This window comes from Rhea americana, unplaced genomic scaffold, assembly GCF_003343005.1.
Source record: "Rhea americana isolate MKP2758 unplaced genomic scaffold, rheAme1 scaffold_60, whole genome shotgun sequence".
NCBI classification, from domain to species: domain Eukaryota; kingdom Metazoa; phylum Chordata; class Aves; order Rheiformes; family Rheidae; genus Rhea; species Rhea americana.
The window spans coordinates 1141005-1158455 of record NW_028186757.1 but is presented as its reverse complement, the minus strand read 5'-3'; the positions used below and the strand labels follow the sequence as shown (position 1 = coordinate 1158455).

At 36.5% G+C, this 17451-nt stretch overlaps 1 protein-coding gene and 1 long non-coding RNA gene across 5 annotated transcripts in view; one reads left to right on the top strand and one right to left on the bottom strand.

Annotated features, from left to right (window-relative positions):
• PALLD (palladin, cytoskeletal associated protein) overlaps positions 1-17451 on the top strand; it is a 211623-nt gene that overhangs the window by 35835 nt on the left and 158337 nt on the right. The window lies entirely within an intron of this gene.
• LOC146587266 (uncharacterized) lies at positions 137-17441 on the bottom strand. Its single transcript, XR_014897707.1, has 3 exons — positions 17220-17441; positions 3539-3615; positions 137-192 (listed from the first exon to the last, which is right to left on the bottom strand). It is a non-coding gene; the product is annotated as an uncharacterized LOC146587266 (long non-coding RNA).

Sequence of the window (17451 nt, the reverse complement as noted above, 5' to 3'; positions counted from 1 at the left end):
TTCTGTTAGCCCTAGAACCACACACACATCTTAGTACTTGTGAGTGGGTGAGGTAAAATCAAGAGTGGATGTAATCTGCAAGAGGAGTGAGTGGTAAAAACAAACTTACCTGAAGATGTTGTAAATAAGTATGATTTCATCTTCATAAGGTTTTGCACTGACTTTTGTTGCACTGCTTTCACACCTAACTACCTAAAAGGATAAGAAGGGAGTATTTAATTTCAAGCATGCACAGCTAAGAATAGTTTTCTGATTTTTTTTACCTTATGAATAAATGGAAAATGAAAAAAAAACAAGTTCATTTTATCCACCTCCTTCTGCAGACATGCTCTTACAGTAAGGAAAAAACCCCCACACTACCACCAATTCCGTGTTGCACACTTCAATCTCTGCAGCCAGAGATGGCAAATACTATTCAGCTTTTAGAATGGATGTGTTTCTGAGTCTTTGAGGTCAAATGCATTAATAGATGCAATTAATATAGCAAAGGTTAGCTAAACAAATCTTGCCATCACAAAACAGGAACATAAGCTTATCTCTCACCTAGAACTTCCATTATGGAGGTATATCTGATTTTTAATTGAAATATCTCACAGGCTACAGCAAGGCACTGCGGGAATAAGCTGATGTGTGTAAAGCCTGATGTTCTATGAATTAGTAAAGAGCATGTCTTACACCAATACTGATGAAGAATAGCAAAGAAAATTAATCAGAAAGAATGTAAAGTAAAGCTCTGTTGGGCAGACTATAGCAAAATCTACATTGATGTAGCTGAGAGGCTTGGTTCATGAAAAATGCATCTGAAATAGTGGTTTGTGTTTTATTTGACCAGTTTCTTGATTGTCATTTCTGATCATTTTTTTTTCTCATGAGTACTTGAAGGCTAAAGGTACTGTTGAATCCCCCATTAATTTTTGTTTTAAAATGTAAAAAAAAAATTTAAACCTTATAGGTTAAGATAGCATTTTACTCCAGTAAATTTAAGAAGATTCTGTTCCCTTCCCTGCTTTAGTGAGCCAGGGAATTGTATGTTGTGAATATTTGCATTGAAGTGTTGAAATAATTTACAAGTCAAAACTTATTAAGCAGAGACATTTGTGAATAATTTTTTTTTCGTATCTGGTTCTCAAATTAGTTTGCTGACAGAAAAAAAAAAACCCTTTGATGCCTTAATATCTTCTGTTAAAAGTTAAATATAAGCATTTATTCCATTTTCTAGTAAAATTTATCTTGTTCTTTTCGGGATAAGCAAGAGCATCTATCCAAAGTAACACCAGCAGAAATGAAATGCAATTCAATTATACTGTAATAACCACCTCCTGGCACCAGAGTCACTTATTGTGCATATTATGGAGTCAAGCTTAACAGTCCAGGTAACCACTTCTGCAAACACTTCTTACCCGAGTCTGGCTAGAACTATCGTGTGCCCTCTTTGTTCAGCCAATACGAGCCTGTGTGAATGGTTGCTCTGAGCATGAGAGTTGAACAGGCAGTTCTCTTCTACTTCTCATGTAGAAATAATTTGCAGCTGGAGAAGGTGCCACTAGTCCTTCATCATGTACTTTTTTCCCAAAGGTTGAGACTTTTTCTTTTCTTTCAGCTACCTTTGTACTTGAGGGTGATATTTTAGTAAGTCTCACTTTATGAAGACAGTTTGTTTCAGGGACGGATCACCTTATGGTAGATTTAGAATTTACAGTGTTTGAACAACAGATGTGTAATAAGATTTTGACTCACTGCCAGATAATTTGTGGTCTGTATCTCAGCAGTGACATACTTAATTGATCATACATTAGCATTAACAGGCCCCAAATTGCTATTTGTTCCTATACAGAAGCATGTACATCCTAGGAGTATTTCAAGGATGCTGAAAAAAACTGTTTTAGTCAACATATTGAAATAAAATCTATACTGAATTGTCACTATACTGCCTAATATATGTAGGTTACAGTACTATCATATGTTACACAAAAAGTCATTATATAATGTAAAATTTCACATGATTATTGTTCTACCTGATGTGCTATCAGCTCTGGTGGTGATGACTGGTAAATGATAGTCCAGTCTCTAGAATTACTATTGCCTCTTGTGTCTGTTATGAGCAATAGGCATGCAAGGTGACACCTCCAGAAAGGAAAGCTACAGGCAGGTGTACTGAGTTTAGTTTAATTTTTAGTTTCATCTCTGTAGGTTAGTTTCTTTTCATGACTAACCTTGTTGGAAAAATTGAAATAACAAAGCAAAACATCAGACTAGGTTCCTTTACAGATGCATTACTGTCCAATACCTGATCCTTTTAGCCAAGTGTAAGAAGCCTCATCTTGGATAGTTATGGAAAAATTCCCACAGAAAGGTTCTCAGCCCTTTATACTTTGCTTGCACCTGTTACAACTTATTTTTTGTCTGTATGTTCTGTGTAATATATAGGCAGGTTATCTGTAGAAATACAGATGTGTGTATATATATATATATATAAGCCATTTTAAAAAATTTACTTACCTGACACCAGTAAAATCCACCACTACCCACTTATCCATCTTGAACTGGAAACAGAGCAGCTATGTCAGACTTGTTGATACCATTTTGTCGAGTTGGAAGTCCTGTGGTGTAATACCTCTAAAGTACAGATTCATCAGCAGGACTGGTACTAGCTCAAATACCTCTGTACTGCACTCTAGTGTATGATCTGGATATTCTCCCCTGCCCACTCTGTAAAGGATGCATGAGAAATTCTGATGACATTTGGATACTTTTTTTGTTTCTCGATGACAAACATCACAGCAAAATATAATATTCCAAGTTTTGCCTGCTCCTTTGAGAGCTGCTGTGCATTGAAAGGGGGTTTCAGTGACTTTGCATTAATAACTGGAACTTCAAACTGTGTGTTTTGAACTGCATGCTGATGCTTTCAGGAACTTAAAGCAGCTACTGAGAGTTAACCGCTTGGAAGAAGGGGTCTACATTCTATACCACTTTGGATGTGAAGGCCTACTTTTGGTGCTATTCAGTGTTTTATCACGGATTATAAAGTACATGTCACCAGACTCGATCAGTAAAGTGCTGTCAGAACTAGATGTGACAAAATTGTTGATCTGCCACAGTGAATTTAAATTTTTGATTGAAACTAGACAGCTGATCTTATTCTAGTGCAGTTGATTCATGTAGGAATTCAAATCAATCAGATGCATATAGTGAACAAGAATTAATTAAATGTGTGATACTTTGTTCTTCCTGCAACTTATCAGTAGCTAAAAAAAGCAGGTCAAAGACTTTGAATAGTCGTCTTTGTTTCTTTCTTTCATAAAGGACAAGGTAAACTTGTAGGTAATTGCCTGAACTCTCAAGTTGGATGGCAAGCTCTTGCATCTTGACTGTCTGAACTATTTACTTTGGTCTGTGCTGGTTCAAGTGTGGGCCCCGGCATGTTTAAGATCTTTGGAAAGAGGTATAAAGTACAAAGTAGATTGGTTATACACACAACATTACACCTTGCCAGCTTCCAGGAAAAAAAAAATCCTCAGCTGCCATTGGTTCTTACCAAAGGGATTTTGAATTAGCTTTCCTTGCAGTTCCATATTACAGGGTGAACGGGGATGGTCGATTTAACTGGAAAACCTGAGAGCAAAGAAAAGAAACTTGACATTGTGTACAAATGTTAGAAAAGAATGACTGAACAACTTGAAGCACATGAAGAGTGTGTAGTCAGAAGAAAGTTGCTGAGGAGTATAGTGTTCTGTGTAATACAGATTTATGCAAGTATAACAAAGCGTAATAACTGCAAACCTAGAAATGTATTTTGCAAAACAACCAAGTAGAATTGTTTCAGGTAATGCTCAGCTACATTTCAGACAAAATTCTTTTGCCATCACTGTGATGGCCCACTCTTAGTAAGCTCACAGCAGCTTTTTATGCAACTGCATATATAAGTGGATGGCAAAGCAACACTGGGATTTATCATACAGTCACATTAGTTTTATGATCACCTGTTCTAGAATCACAGAATCAGTAAGGTTGGAAGGGACCTTTAGAGCTCATCTAGTCCAACCTCCCAAAGATTTCCTGGTGCTAGTTCTACTGGGCCCTGAACTCAGGACCTTTGGGATATAAAGCAGATGTGATAACCACTACACTATCTGTGTAACACTCTGTAATTACTTATCTCTGAAAGAAGACTAGAGGGTCTTAAGAGACTAGAAATGATGTGAAGGAGTATTTTATAGATAGCATGATAAGTGTAAAATTGTCCTTGTTTGATGTAACAGGCAGCATGATGAAGCAGTTAGTGTTATGAAAAGGAGCATGCAGCCAGACTGTTCTGGTTCTGCTCAAACCATGATGATAATAGTGTCCTGTTCCAGCAGTTCTGCTGCTGATGAAGGCAAAAAAAGGACAAGGGTGAAAGAGAGGCAAGGAATATATTAAGGAGAATTGTAGCACATTTTATTTGTTTAGAGGTTAAGATTGAGAATAAAATAAACAATCTTTTGAATAAAGAGAATAGAATAAAGCTGATTTAACCTGTGCAAAAAATATGTATGTGAAACTCCTTGAGATGCAAAGCAACAAATTTAGCCTGTGAATGCATGGGTTTAGGAAGTCTATGTAAGGATAGATTATCCTACAACTGTCAGCTGTGAAGACATCTTCTTAGAAAGCCTGTTTGATGACATCAACAGGACACTAGATTAAACACTTCCGATCTAATGGTAATTGGAGGTCAATGGTAAATTTCATGCTTTCTTTGATTTCTGTAACTCCCTTCTAATGTTGATTCTTTTGGAGGATAGTGTTTTCTGGCTTGTAAAATGCAGAAAAACCTGAGAATTTTTTTGTATTCTATTTATAAAATAATTTTATAATGCATCAGCATGTATTTTATACATGTATTTGATGAGCATCTTCTGCAAACAATTCTATAAATCAGAGTGAATAGGAATGTTCCTTATCAAGATAAAGCAAACAATGTAACCTGGTCTCTTCTTGAAGGACAAGTATCAAATATAACTTCATATTGTTAAACATCACCGTAAGACAATCAAGCTTTGTCTAATGCTGCTTGTTAAGTTCGGTTTTCTATCAACTTTTTGGGGGGATAACAAATATAATTTTCTACTTTTATTCAAACTCAGATTTTATTTTTTACTTTAGTTTTTACTTCTGTTGAACTATTTGGATATATAGAATAATGATCAACTACAAATTTTTACATTTCTTGTTTTGAGGCTGAATCATTTAAGTTTAATCAAAGCCATCCTGACCTATTTAAGGGGAGGATGAGACCCTTTTTCTCATTTCTAAAAAGGAGGATGCCCTCTTTTTTACTTTGCAAAATAAATAGCACACACATGAATTGGGAATATCTGCTGCCTCGAAGGGTTTGGGTTTGTTTTTGTTTTGTTGTTTTTTTGTTTCCCAGAAGAATCTGGGAATTGTCCCTAACAGTATAATGCACTAATGTAAATTTTGGAATGAAGTGAAATCTTTGGACAAGACTGGAGCAAAATTTTATATGGCTCAAGGGTCCAGATCTGTATGGATTTTGTATAGAAAATTTTCTTGTACAAAGGTACAAGCAAATTGTTTTCTTCTACTTTTCAGCTCCTTCTCTAGTGTTGAATATTAAATATCAAGAAGAGCTGCCAGTGGATCAGGAAGTTCATTTCATAAAAAGCACCCTGTTTTCCCTGGTTAAGTGTTGATTGTGTTGAGAATCTTTGCCTTCCAGAAGAGAAAAACATTATCCTTTTCCACCTAAATGGTATATGCTCTATTCTGTCTGGCAGCTTAGTTTGAACTACTGTTTCCTCAACTTAATTCAGATAGTCCATGGACAGTCTTACTAATCTACATAAGAAATAGTTTACTTAAGTAAACTAACTTTGAACTAATGGAACTGTTTAGAAGCAAAAATGATTTTCATGTAAAACAGAGACCAATTTACGTAGGTAGTTGTATGTATCAATCAGTCAGGCTCCTGTGTGCTTTATGATACTCTGACTAGAATGTAAATAGCTGTTAAAAATTGTACTAAATCCAGACTAAACCTGTCTCTTTCCTAGTGGTCGCTTTAGGAAACACACTTCTTTGTGTTTTTAAGATAATAAAAAGCTTTCAAAAGAAAAAAAGCTAAAGTTCTGTGTCAGTGGGAAAAATCTTTATGCCCTGTCCCTGATAAACAATGTTGAAATGCATATAATTTAATATAAAAAATACTTTTTGTACATACTAGCAATTTTTATAAAAATATTGTCTACACTTGCAGGTATTGACTTGCTTGCTATTTAAATTAGAACCCTATTTTATGTCCACAGTAACTTGTATTTGTAGGACCTTTCAGTTGACTCTCCTTGTCACTCAGCAGCTTGCTGCTCTTCTGAAGAGCAGTAAAATTAGCAGGAACATGAGGTGGTTGTCTGTGAACCATCCTGATCTGGCCAGGCTCATCCTGTCATCCCTGACTGGAAGGGATGCACTCCAGCAAACTAAATGCTTCAGAGTGCGATTACCTTTTAAAATGGTCCAGTTTTCCACAGACATGTTTATTGCATACATAAGTCCTCTTACAGTTAACTCATGAAGGAAGACAGGTAATATTTGCAGAATGCTGCCTTTGAACTGAGAACCACAGTAGCACAGGTAGACTTAACTTGCGTGTACACTTTTGCCTTTATTTCTGGCTACTTTACAAAGTAGATAAACTGCCCACAGAAAATGGAGAGCTGTGGGCATGGCAAGCTTTAACTTCTTTTTAAAGCTAGAGCATAACAATATCTTGCAGCTTCCACCAAGTCATAGGCCCCACCGTTTGGAATTGTATAAATTGTATAAATATATAATAAATAGAAATAAATCTACATTTCTCTATGTGCATGGATCTTTGCAAAAAGTAGTAATAAATCAACATTAACCATTTCTGTTACAGGAGTAGGCAGAGATTAAGAGGAAAAATCAGTTTTGCATTATTTAATACAGACTTATAATGACCTCTATTTTAAATGAGGAGTTGGCATTTTCAACTATATCCAAAAGGAAGACTCAGAACAAACTTTGGCAAACACAGATGCTCTGTCTACATCCTGAGAGCTCTGACTAGCCTGTGGCAATGGATGTCACTTCTGGCACTGTGTGGGCTTGACGATCTGCTGAGTCCCCGGCATACCAGTCTACGTAACAAAGATCTGTGAAGACATCAAGGACGTGACAGTATTGTATGTGTATCTCAGCAATGCAACAAGCCTGGATTTGCCAACAGGTATTGCTGCATGAGTTCATTCACTGAATACAGAAACAAAAGCCAGCTTTTCATGAGTGAGATGAAAAGAGAACTTCTTGCCAGCTGCATTACTCATTAGTCTTCTTAACTCAGCTTAACCCTTTTGTGCACAGTGAGGGAGCAAAGAGTGTTTGAATGCTTTGTGGATACTTTCTGCATTTGTTCATCAACTGTTACAGAGCAGCTGGCCATGCTGCAAGGGTGAAGCTTTCAGAATGTGTTTCCAGATCTGCTAGGGCTGTTTGCTATCCAGTCAGTGAGGCAATAGCTGAAGGTATGCAAAAATCATAGGAAACCTTGCACTAGAGAGCAGCAGGATATCTGCTTAAGACATTTGGGATATTGTATGCATGGAGTATCCATTTTTCACCATAAATCCTGTTTGCATGAACTATGCAATTAGCTCAGCGCTGACTGTTGCTTTGCAGAATTATGTGAAATGTGATCACAACCTACTTTGAAACACATGCGCAATCTCTCTGCTCATGCTTAGTAGCTAGATGAATACTAGCTACTGGTGCCCATCCTATACTGAGATGGTTTTGCACTTGAGCCAGGTGAGACTTTCCTGTGAAGCAGTAACAGACTGAAGAACCACAACAGATCAACAGCATTTCACCTCCGAATACAAGCTTAAGGGATGCGAAGTAAGTAGGATGTTGAGACTTGAAGAGCAGATTGAAGTGCCAAAGAGGGTGCCAAAATTCTTACTACTTAGTTCCCAGGTTTCCTGCCTCAGCAGGCAGTGATGCTTACTTTAGCTATCTAGCTATCTGAGGAGAGATCTCTAGGCAGACAGCATTGCCAGCTGCTTGCTTAAACCCACCCAAGTGAGGCAGCACCTCACGTGAGCAGGCAAAAGGGCCCTGTCTAAAGCAAAGGTGCAGAGGATTGTGTGTACTTGGGTACACGCTGGAGGTAAGGTATTCCCACTTTTCTAATGACCTCTTGCCTTGCCCTTGTTATGTCTCTGATCTATAAAATTTCACCTAAGAATTTGTCTTCTTTGGAGAGCACTGTCCTTACTTAAAAAATTTCAATTCAGTAAGCTCCTCTGCTGTAGTGTTTACCCAGACATATATATGTTACCTACTCACTTAGTCTTTTCCAGATGTCCTGAAACTTTCTTCTGTCTAAAACTTTGCAAATTCATCTTTGTCGCAGAGCAACTTCACACAGACTGTAGTTAGGGAAGCTTATATCTTAGAAATGACCTGTGTGACACTGTCAGTCTTTCACTGATTTTGATCATTGTTGTTTCACCCTGATGCCAACAAAAATAAATACAAAGCACAAGTGAGAAAGCCTCAGTAAAGCAGTATGCAGTTTCAAAGGACTGTTTTTTCAAAAACAAACAAACAAAACAAAACAAACAAACAACAACAACAAAAAAAAAACAGAAAACCCCCATGTCTGCTAGCCTGCCATGAGAAAGGCAATGGGAGCATGTAGGTAGCAGAGGGTGAGACTGCCTTTTTCTACAGAAGCTAGGATCTTAAACTATCCCAGACTGTTCATGAAAGCTCACCTTCTGGATGCAGCTCCGCGGCACTTGAAGGTGATCTGCTTGCCATGGCTACACTCCAGTCCTGCTTGCCTTTCAGCTGAATATTTCTGCCTCTTACTGGCAGAGCAATTTTTGAATTGCAGGCCAATTTCAAATAAAATTTATCATAGGGTAGAGGTTTCAAAGTTAACTACTTGAGAGTTCTGTGAAAATGAGAAACCAGAGCTAGTATGTCTTCTAAGCTTAAGGTTTGTTAGCCCAAATAATTAAATTACCATTTTGTTCACCCTGCTGTATGAAGAGTCAGCTTGTACCTACTGAAGGTAGGTACTGATAGATGAGCATCAAGATAGCATTTATCGCTTGGTAGCTAGGGGGCATTGAAAGGATTACAAAACAATTTGAGAGCTGACACGATTATGGGGGGAGGAAAAAGTGATTTGGGTAATACAGAAGGCTTTGTAAAGTATTAAGGTGGAGAAGAAGTAGGTCCTGCAAATCCGTAAGAAATCAGCTCTGCAGATTACCCTAAGTTTTACTACGAGAAAAATTACAAAGTTGTATCAAGCTTGGGTTGTACAGAGGTAAGAAATTACTCTTTGAAGTAGCCCAAGCTAACTGGTAATGTTTAGGGAACATTTATAAAACAGTCCTCCGTGCTACAGCAAGCAGAGTGAGTCTGAGGGGAAACTATATCCAGGCTTTGGGACAATATAGCTTTGCAATGGGGCAGAAAATTCATGTGTGGGAAGACTGAAAAGAAAGAAATTCCCAACCATCAGTTTCTTGGGGTTGGGGTAATCTGTTATTAATACTTTGTAAGCATGGATTTCATTACAATTAGTGTTAACTGTGGGCTGGTATTTCTTGGGAAAGACAATATGCATGTTAAGAAGGAGCAGTTCAGAGACATATTTCTTAAACTGCAAATGAGTAGCTCTTTGAGATACAGCCTTAGAATCCAGGTGTAAACTACTAAATGGTAAAAAAAGATCTGCTACAACAAATGTAGATGTTTTATAAGATACCTTCAAGAATCAGTTAGGATCCCTAGGCAAAGTTCAAGGACAAGTAATTAGAGGAAAAAAAGTTGAGGCCTAAGTGTAAGGTAACAACAAATAGCGTGTACATTAAGTTATTAAAAACAGAACAAACCAAAAATACTGTATATTGCTTTTTAAAAATTGATTGTGCTTTAATAAATAGCTTGATTTTCCAAAATGGCTGAAAGCTTTTTCAGTTTGTTTTTGTTTTTAATACTAATTTGATTAAGAGAACCTGCTGGGTACTAGGTAATATAAAATATCTGAGGAACTAGAAAAAACATAATTTTAAATTCTCATTAAAGAGGAAAAAATACTGGCTGTAGCTTCAGTTACTGCTGACTACAAGCAGTACTGAATGAATGTATCAGCATGCACATACACCCCCACTTCTTCAAGGCTTACGTGATATGTTAGAAGAGACTAACATTTTGTGTTAAGAGTGACTTTTGTTTTTTTTTTTTTTTAATTTATTTTTTTTAATCTACATATGAGCTAATTTCCTGAACTGATTTTCGCCTGTGTTCAGGAATAGAAATATGTGGTTTACCTCAAGTTACTTTTGAAGAATTACTGCTGCTCAGTTAATCTGCCTGAATAGCATTTTTAAGATTTTTTCAAATGATGAAAGGAGATTTGTCCCAGAAGTAGGTGAAGCAGGCAGCCTGTTAAAACTCAGCCTTTGCTTCACAGCTATCCAAACAGCCATGATTCTCCATGAAAAATAAAAAAAAATTGATTGATGTTCAAGGGAGGCCCATAGTAGACTATGCGTGAACTGGGACCCCGGTATGGTCCAGTCAGCAGTCTCTGCTAGGTGATCTTTTGGGAAGCGTTTTCCCCACCTGACCTAATCCACTATGTTCGTGCCAAAAATATCTTTTCTGGAAATCATTTTAGAGACATTGCACAGTTTCTTTTTGATTTTTTTTTTCGTCTTGACTCTAAAGTGAAATGTTATGAAGAATAGGTAAATGAATTTGATTTTCAAGAGTCAGATATTCTTTTGACAGACTAATTAAATATATGCTTTCTTCTAGCTTTCATTTTCTGCTGATACAACACTGTGTGACAAGTGTTAATTCCCAAGCTGTTTATAGCCCTTTCCTCTTTGTCAAAATAGAATCTCCTTTTTCCTTTTTAATTGGTAATAAAAAGTATTTTTACCTTCTTAGAAGAATATCATACATTTTTTTAATGTAATACATCCTCTCTTTTCTCTCAAAATAGTAGTATACAAGTTTGAGAAGGAAAAATTACGGCTACCTTTGTATCTTATTTACAGTGGTAAACACTGATAACAATAGAAAGAGAGACATCCTAGACGGACATGAATTTTTGATTTATTTGGTTTATTCAACTTGTCTAGCCCTGTCTAACTTAAAGCACACATACCAATCAACTGTTCTTTTAGTAGCAAATCAAAGAACCATAGTTTTCTTTGAAAATTAAAAATAAAGTCTCAACATTGTGAATATAATAGCATCCCAAATAATAATGAATTTAACATCATAATAATGAATTTAACATTCACATAGAAAATTATTCTTTAAAAGCTAAACTAGAATGGGATAAGGCAGTGGCTGTAGTTTTAAAAAGCAGTATGTTTAGGGGGAAAAAAGAAAAACCTTCAGATAATCTGTATGAAAGAGATGGTGGGTAAAAAGCTTGTGTTACATCTACATGACACAGGCCCCCAAAACCTCTTGTTATATTGCTGCTTTCTATTATTAAACTGCTGTTGGCTATTAGATCATAGCAGAAAGACCTTAGGATTGTTCATATTAAAAAAATACGCAAAGCTAAAAACTAATGTAGATAGCTCTTCTCCTTTATAGACTGTGGTCTTCACAGATTCTTAGAACTGCAAATAAAATAAGAAAATGTGTCTTGTACTGGACTCAGTGATTACTTTGTAGCTTTCTGGAAACCACCTTTTCTAGATTAAAATGAAGGTAAATGCTTGGTTGATGAGCTGCTTCTACCATTATTCTTTCAGCTGATTCTCAGCTAAAATGATTTTGGTGGTCAGATGGTAGCAATGTCTCCTGCTGACTTCCTGGACATTAGTTTGGGTAGAGAAAGATGTACTGGTAGCGATGGAAGCTTAGTTTTAAGAACTAATAGTGGATGCTCTGTTCTCTCAAAACACTGAGGTTGTATTGGTGCTTCTGGAGTCCTGTCAATCCTCCTAACCTTGTTTCCTTGGGAAGAGAGGTTGCTAAATGCCTGTAGTTCCTGTTGCTTTAGTACCATAATCAGGGAAGTTTTATGCTCCATTTGAGCTACATCTGCTCCTGGCATTTCTCACAGATTTTCTGTAGTAGATGCTAGCAAATTAAGCACTGAATAGAATTAAGAAAAGGAAAAAGATAAAAGAAAAAAGAAGGAGGAGGAATAGGGGCAGAACTAGATGACATTCACTCTAAAAATCATTTTACAGGAATTGCAACAATTTTTTAAGTATAGCCTGTTTTTTTCACAGCCAAATTCGACATCCTGTTTCTAGCACTGTCTGGACTTACAATTCTTAGGAAAGAAAGAACATATTTTTTTTTTTATCTGTTTTCAGAGCTGTAATTTCTTTATGGAAATCTTCAATTCTGACTAAGAACATGTGCACTGTGTGAAAATGACTATTTGGGTTTGTACTTTGAGATAGGGAAAGAGAGAATCGTTGCCTGTTTCTACACTAGGTTTATACGTTCTCTCAACATGAGAATGCATGTAAACTAATGCTGCACATAAACAGAAGCATCAGTGAAGGCATGAGAGTCTCAAACTCAGTGTCTATTAAGAAGAATAGTTCCTATGAGCTACACCCTCAAGTAGAATATCCCTGGGGTCAGCACAGGAATCCTGTAGACAATGCATGAAATCAGCATGTGAAGGAGCTGGGCTTTAGAAGTGTTTGGTTCTCTTCATCTTCACCTTACCATTTTCCTAGTTATGACGCATTCTTTTAAGGTGCTTTTACACTTAATTGCTTAGCTACTTAAATGACACCCTTCTTAGGACTGATTATGGTGAGATTATCGTGGATTTAAAAAACAAGCAAGTAGATGATTTTTCAACTCTGTGAACAAGTCCGTCAGCCATTTGACTTGTTTATGCACAGAGGTTCCTTCCTAGATATATCCCCAAAAAGTAAACACATTTTCATTGAAATCAGACGTAGTAGTTAACAGTTCTTAAAAATGTTCATGGGCATTTAGGTCTTGGGGGAATTCTTGTTAATACCTAAACAAAATAGGGATGTATACTGAACAAGATTTAGGCTTTCTTATAGTTCTCTGGCACGTTATTCATGCGATGTGATTGATTTTCAGACTCAAATCCAGATAAGTTATAATGCCTAAAATATACTTGGAAAAACAAAATAGTCTGAATGTGTACTGTAAAGATGATTCATATACTGATCTTGGGGGCATTCTGCTTGACGGTGTAGCTTAGGTGGTGTTTATTTTAAGACATATTGGATTTGAGAAGCTTGTGCTTTCATTGAAACTTCAGTTTAGGCATGATATTAATTCTGACCTTGGGTTGTGTAGAGATTCAGGGAAGAGATCTCATTAATTAACATGTTAAGATATTTGATCGTATTACTTTATATATACAGCCTATATGGCTGCTTCTAATATCCTATTCTTTCCATTTCTACTGCTAAAGTGAATTAACAGTGTTTGTAAATAGAAGCATCAGAGAGAGAAAAGAGAATTATGTATATTCTTTTTTCTTTGTATTAGGAAAGTATTGATACAAGGGAAATGTTATGAATATTTTAATGTCCTTGGTTTTAGACCATATATCCTGTACAGGTTTATTAAAATATATTTGATGGAGGGACATTTATATTTCTCTTAAACACTAACTTAGTTTATCCCTCTAAGACAGAGAAGATTTTGGAACTGTACAAGAAATCTCACGTCTAAAAACATCCAAGTTCTTGTTAGGCCCTTTTAAGAATTAAATTTTGACACTTAAATAATTTCAGAGCATGCAAATATATCACACATTATCTTCATAGAGAAAATATTCCTCTCTAAATATATGTCACAGAAACATATTATAAACTGAAAATGTCTGTAATTTCCTTATTCAAACTGTCTGCCCTCAATTTTCTATATTTATACTTTCATTTCCCTCTATCTTGTTTCTTTTATTGGATTACAACCTTGTCTTGCAAATGCTCCCTACATTTAGAAATATGTACCCTTTACTGCCAAATGTCAAATTTACACATGCTGTCTTGTGAACACATTTGTGTGTGCAAAGTACAAGATACTGAAGTTGTTAAATGGCCCAATTTACTAGAGCATGTGGCTAGTAACTGGTTACAGGCAACGAGTGAATTTTTTTCCCACTTAATATATGGTCATTGTCATATCATGTTATTACTCTAGGGAGAGGAAAAAAAAATGAAATGTAAAGGCTTCTTCATGCAGGCAGTCCAAGACTTCCAAGGAGCTGCCATAACCTCTCTGAATGGGTTTTGCCACAAAGTAATAGGAGAAAAGCTTTCTGTTCAGAAGCTGCTACTGGTGACCAACTCCAGCATTAGTCAGAACACTTTGTTCACTCTTAAGGAACATATTAAATCTGTATTATTTTTGCTGGTTATAATTTCTCATCAATTTATCTAACCCTTCAGATATTACTATAGCCATCTTGTCTGAGTAGCAACCAATTTATGATGGCTATATCTTATATGGCTATGTCAAAGTGTTACTCCCACCTGTCTCATTTCTGCCTGTAATGAAAATGAACTTTCAGTAAAAAGAACCTTGTGATATATATATCCTTTTTTTCTCCTTCCTTCCTTACTGGAAATGAGAACAGTTGGAAAACAAACTGAAATCTGAAAAATGTCCATCAGAATTTGAAACTTGCAGCTGAAAATAAGACATGTTACCTGGAGCAGACCAGCTGCAAATTAGCAAATGTACAATTGTCATATCTCTTTAAATGTGGAAGGGGTGCATTATATTTGAGTTGAATAACAATAATATTAGTGTAGTGATGGTTAATACAACTGAGACCCCTGAAAAGTTAAATCTTCTAGGTTGCTAATTATATACAATAACAAGTAAATCCAGGTATTTCTTTGTGCCACGTCTTTGTCATATGTGCTAACATTAGGGAATAACAGGCATGTAACACTTATGCCAGTCATGATTAGTTTGATGCATAAATGTTGCAGAATATCACCTACTGAACCTTATTTTATCTCATCTTATGTGAGGTTTTGGTAATCTTGTGGGTTTCAAATTCTGCAGAAAGCTGCTTCATGGGTCGTTGGGTCTCTGCTTATGACAGGAAGTGCTGAAACAGAGAAAAGTAGGTGACAGCTTTCCATTACTTCTTTGTTTGATTGTGTGAGTGTGTATGTGTGTCTGTATTTATGTTTCAATTTTATCTTCTCTCTGAATTACTATTCTTGCAGGCCCATGCTTTTTCATAATAATCCGCAAAACAAATTAAAGTGTCTAGACCAAGACTGGGTTTTGGACTAACCTCTTTCTCCTGGAAACCCAATTGCAAATGAAACTGAATATGGGCTTTTGTTGTCTACTCAAAGCATATGTTTTTTAAGTCAGAACAATTAGCCAATTTAGCAAACTCAACACAGCTGATGTTCAAGATGGATGAGGTGTGGACTAAAAGCCCTTAGCTGATCTTACCTGTTCTTGGTCTTTTTTTGCACGAAATTTGTAAGGTTAAATTTGGGCTGGCAAACCTCAAGGCAGCAAAGGAAGCCAAACTTTCTAATGCTACCAAGAAATAAAGGGCCAGAAGAAAAGTACATCACAGTAGAGCTCAGTGAACTTCCTGATACAGAGCTTGGATTTACTCTAGCTTTTTATGGCCTTACAATATATTGAAATTCAGTCTCTAGTGAATATGCAGGAAAGCAAATTTAAATCATCATAACTTCCTTTCATTCCAGATGGTTTCTATAGGCTTCTGAGTCTTACCTTCAACACAGAGTGTATTTGTAATTTTAAAATTTATCATAATAATTTTCTTTGCTGCTAGCTTTGGAAAAGCATTGCAATTTCTTTTATGTAATGGGAATGTAGGGAAGTATATTATATGGGTTCTATAAAACCTAAGCTCCTTATCCTAAGCTCAATTAGTCTTACTAAAGGATAAGAAAAGCCAGGTCCAAAAAAAAGCAATTTACCCATGATATGAAAATCACTATGTCTGGTGTCTGATCCATACTGTCTCCTATATCGAGGAACAAAGTCTTGTATAAACAGGTGGCTGTTTCACCCTGTCATTGTTGACACTGGCAAATTACAGTCTAATTTCTCTTTTGTTCCTTCTTTCACACTTTTATTTGTGTTCTGAGAATTCTTATTTCTAACCCAGTCATTAGTGAAAGTCACTAGTTCTACAGATTTGTTTGACAGAGACCAGATTAAATGAAGCAATCAAAAAATATCAAGGCTGTCACTACTAGTTTATTATATTATAATCAAAGTCCAAATACCAGCTTCTTTGCAACGTTTTTCCATAAACTTGTTAATTATTAATGACTATTTTTAAGATTTAAAAAGCCCAGAATTATTGCTGGAACCAAGTTCTTAAGCTTTTTACTGGTGACAACAATAATTACATTATAGTTTTATGATTATCCAGGGAGGAAATCTTCAGTTTTTTATTCTGTAGTGTGTGTGTATGTGTGTGTGTGGAGGGGGTGTTTTAAGACAGGAAAACCGTGCTTCTGATTGTGGAATTACTGCTAACAATTTTGTTATTAAAAAGTAGGGAAATTATTGTAAAACTATATAGAGATATTTTTACAGCATAATGCAGAAATAGTGATATAAACTTGCTAGGGACCAACTGCGATTTTAAAAATCACCTTTAAGGAGTACCAGAGGCTGGAATTGTCTTGAAAGGCAAATATGATTATATATATGTGTGTGTGTGTGTGTATATACATATATATACATGTATATGTTTTGGACTCATAGTAAACTTAATAGTAGTTTCTGCTTTTTCCCTCCAGTTTGCAAACAAACAAAGGCACGCAATGTGAAATGCCTTCTGGCTTCAGTATGACCACATAGGTTGCACCTAAACCATGCTTTTCCTGATGTGTCCATGTGACTGTAGAGCTCCTCAGTTATAGTTTAATAGTACAACTAAATGAGCTGCCAGTGCCATTGGAAATTTTTCTGTACCTACTCCTGCGATCAGGATCTCGGTCAAGATACTCTCCGCACATGTGATAAGGGGGGAGAGTGAGGGGAGACGGCTCACCACGGTACTTCCTTCATGTTATTTTTGGATATGACTAGCATTCCTCCCCTTACACACACCCTCTTTTTCCCCCAGCCCCCTCCTCTTACATGCATTACAAGCTCATGCAAACACTCTCACGTACTCTGAAGCAAAAGCAAGAGCGAGAGTTGGACTGAGGCCAGAGGACTGAACTCGGCTTCCTCCTTGCCAGCAGGCTTTGTTCCGTGCAGCCGGGCAGCGCTGGGGAGAACGTCTTCATTGCTGCTCGCGAGTGGTTGGGATTTTGGCAGCTCCTCCGTCTATTAATTTGCTCTGTGCTCTTGCAAGCGAGGCTGAATTTAGAGCAGCACGGTTAAGAGCGGGGATAGTCGAGG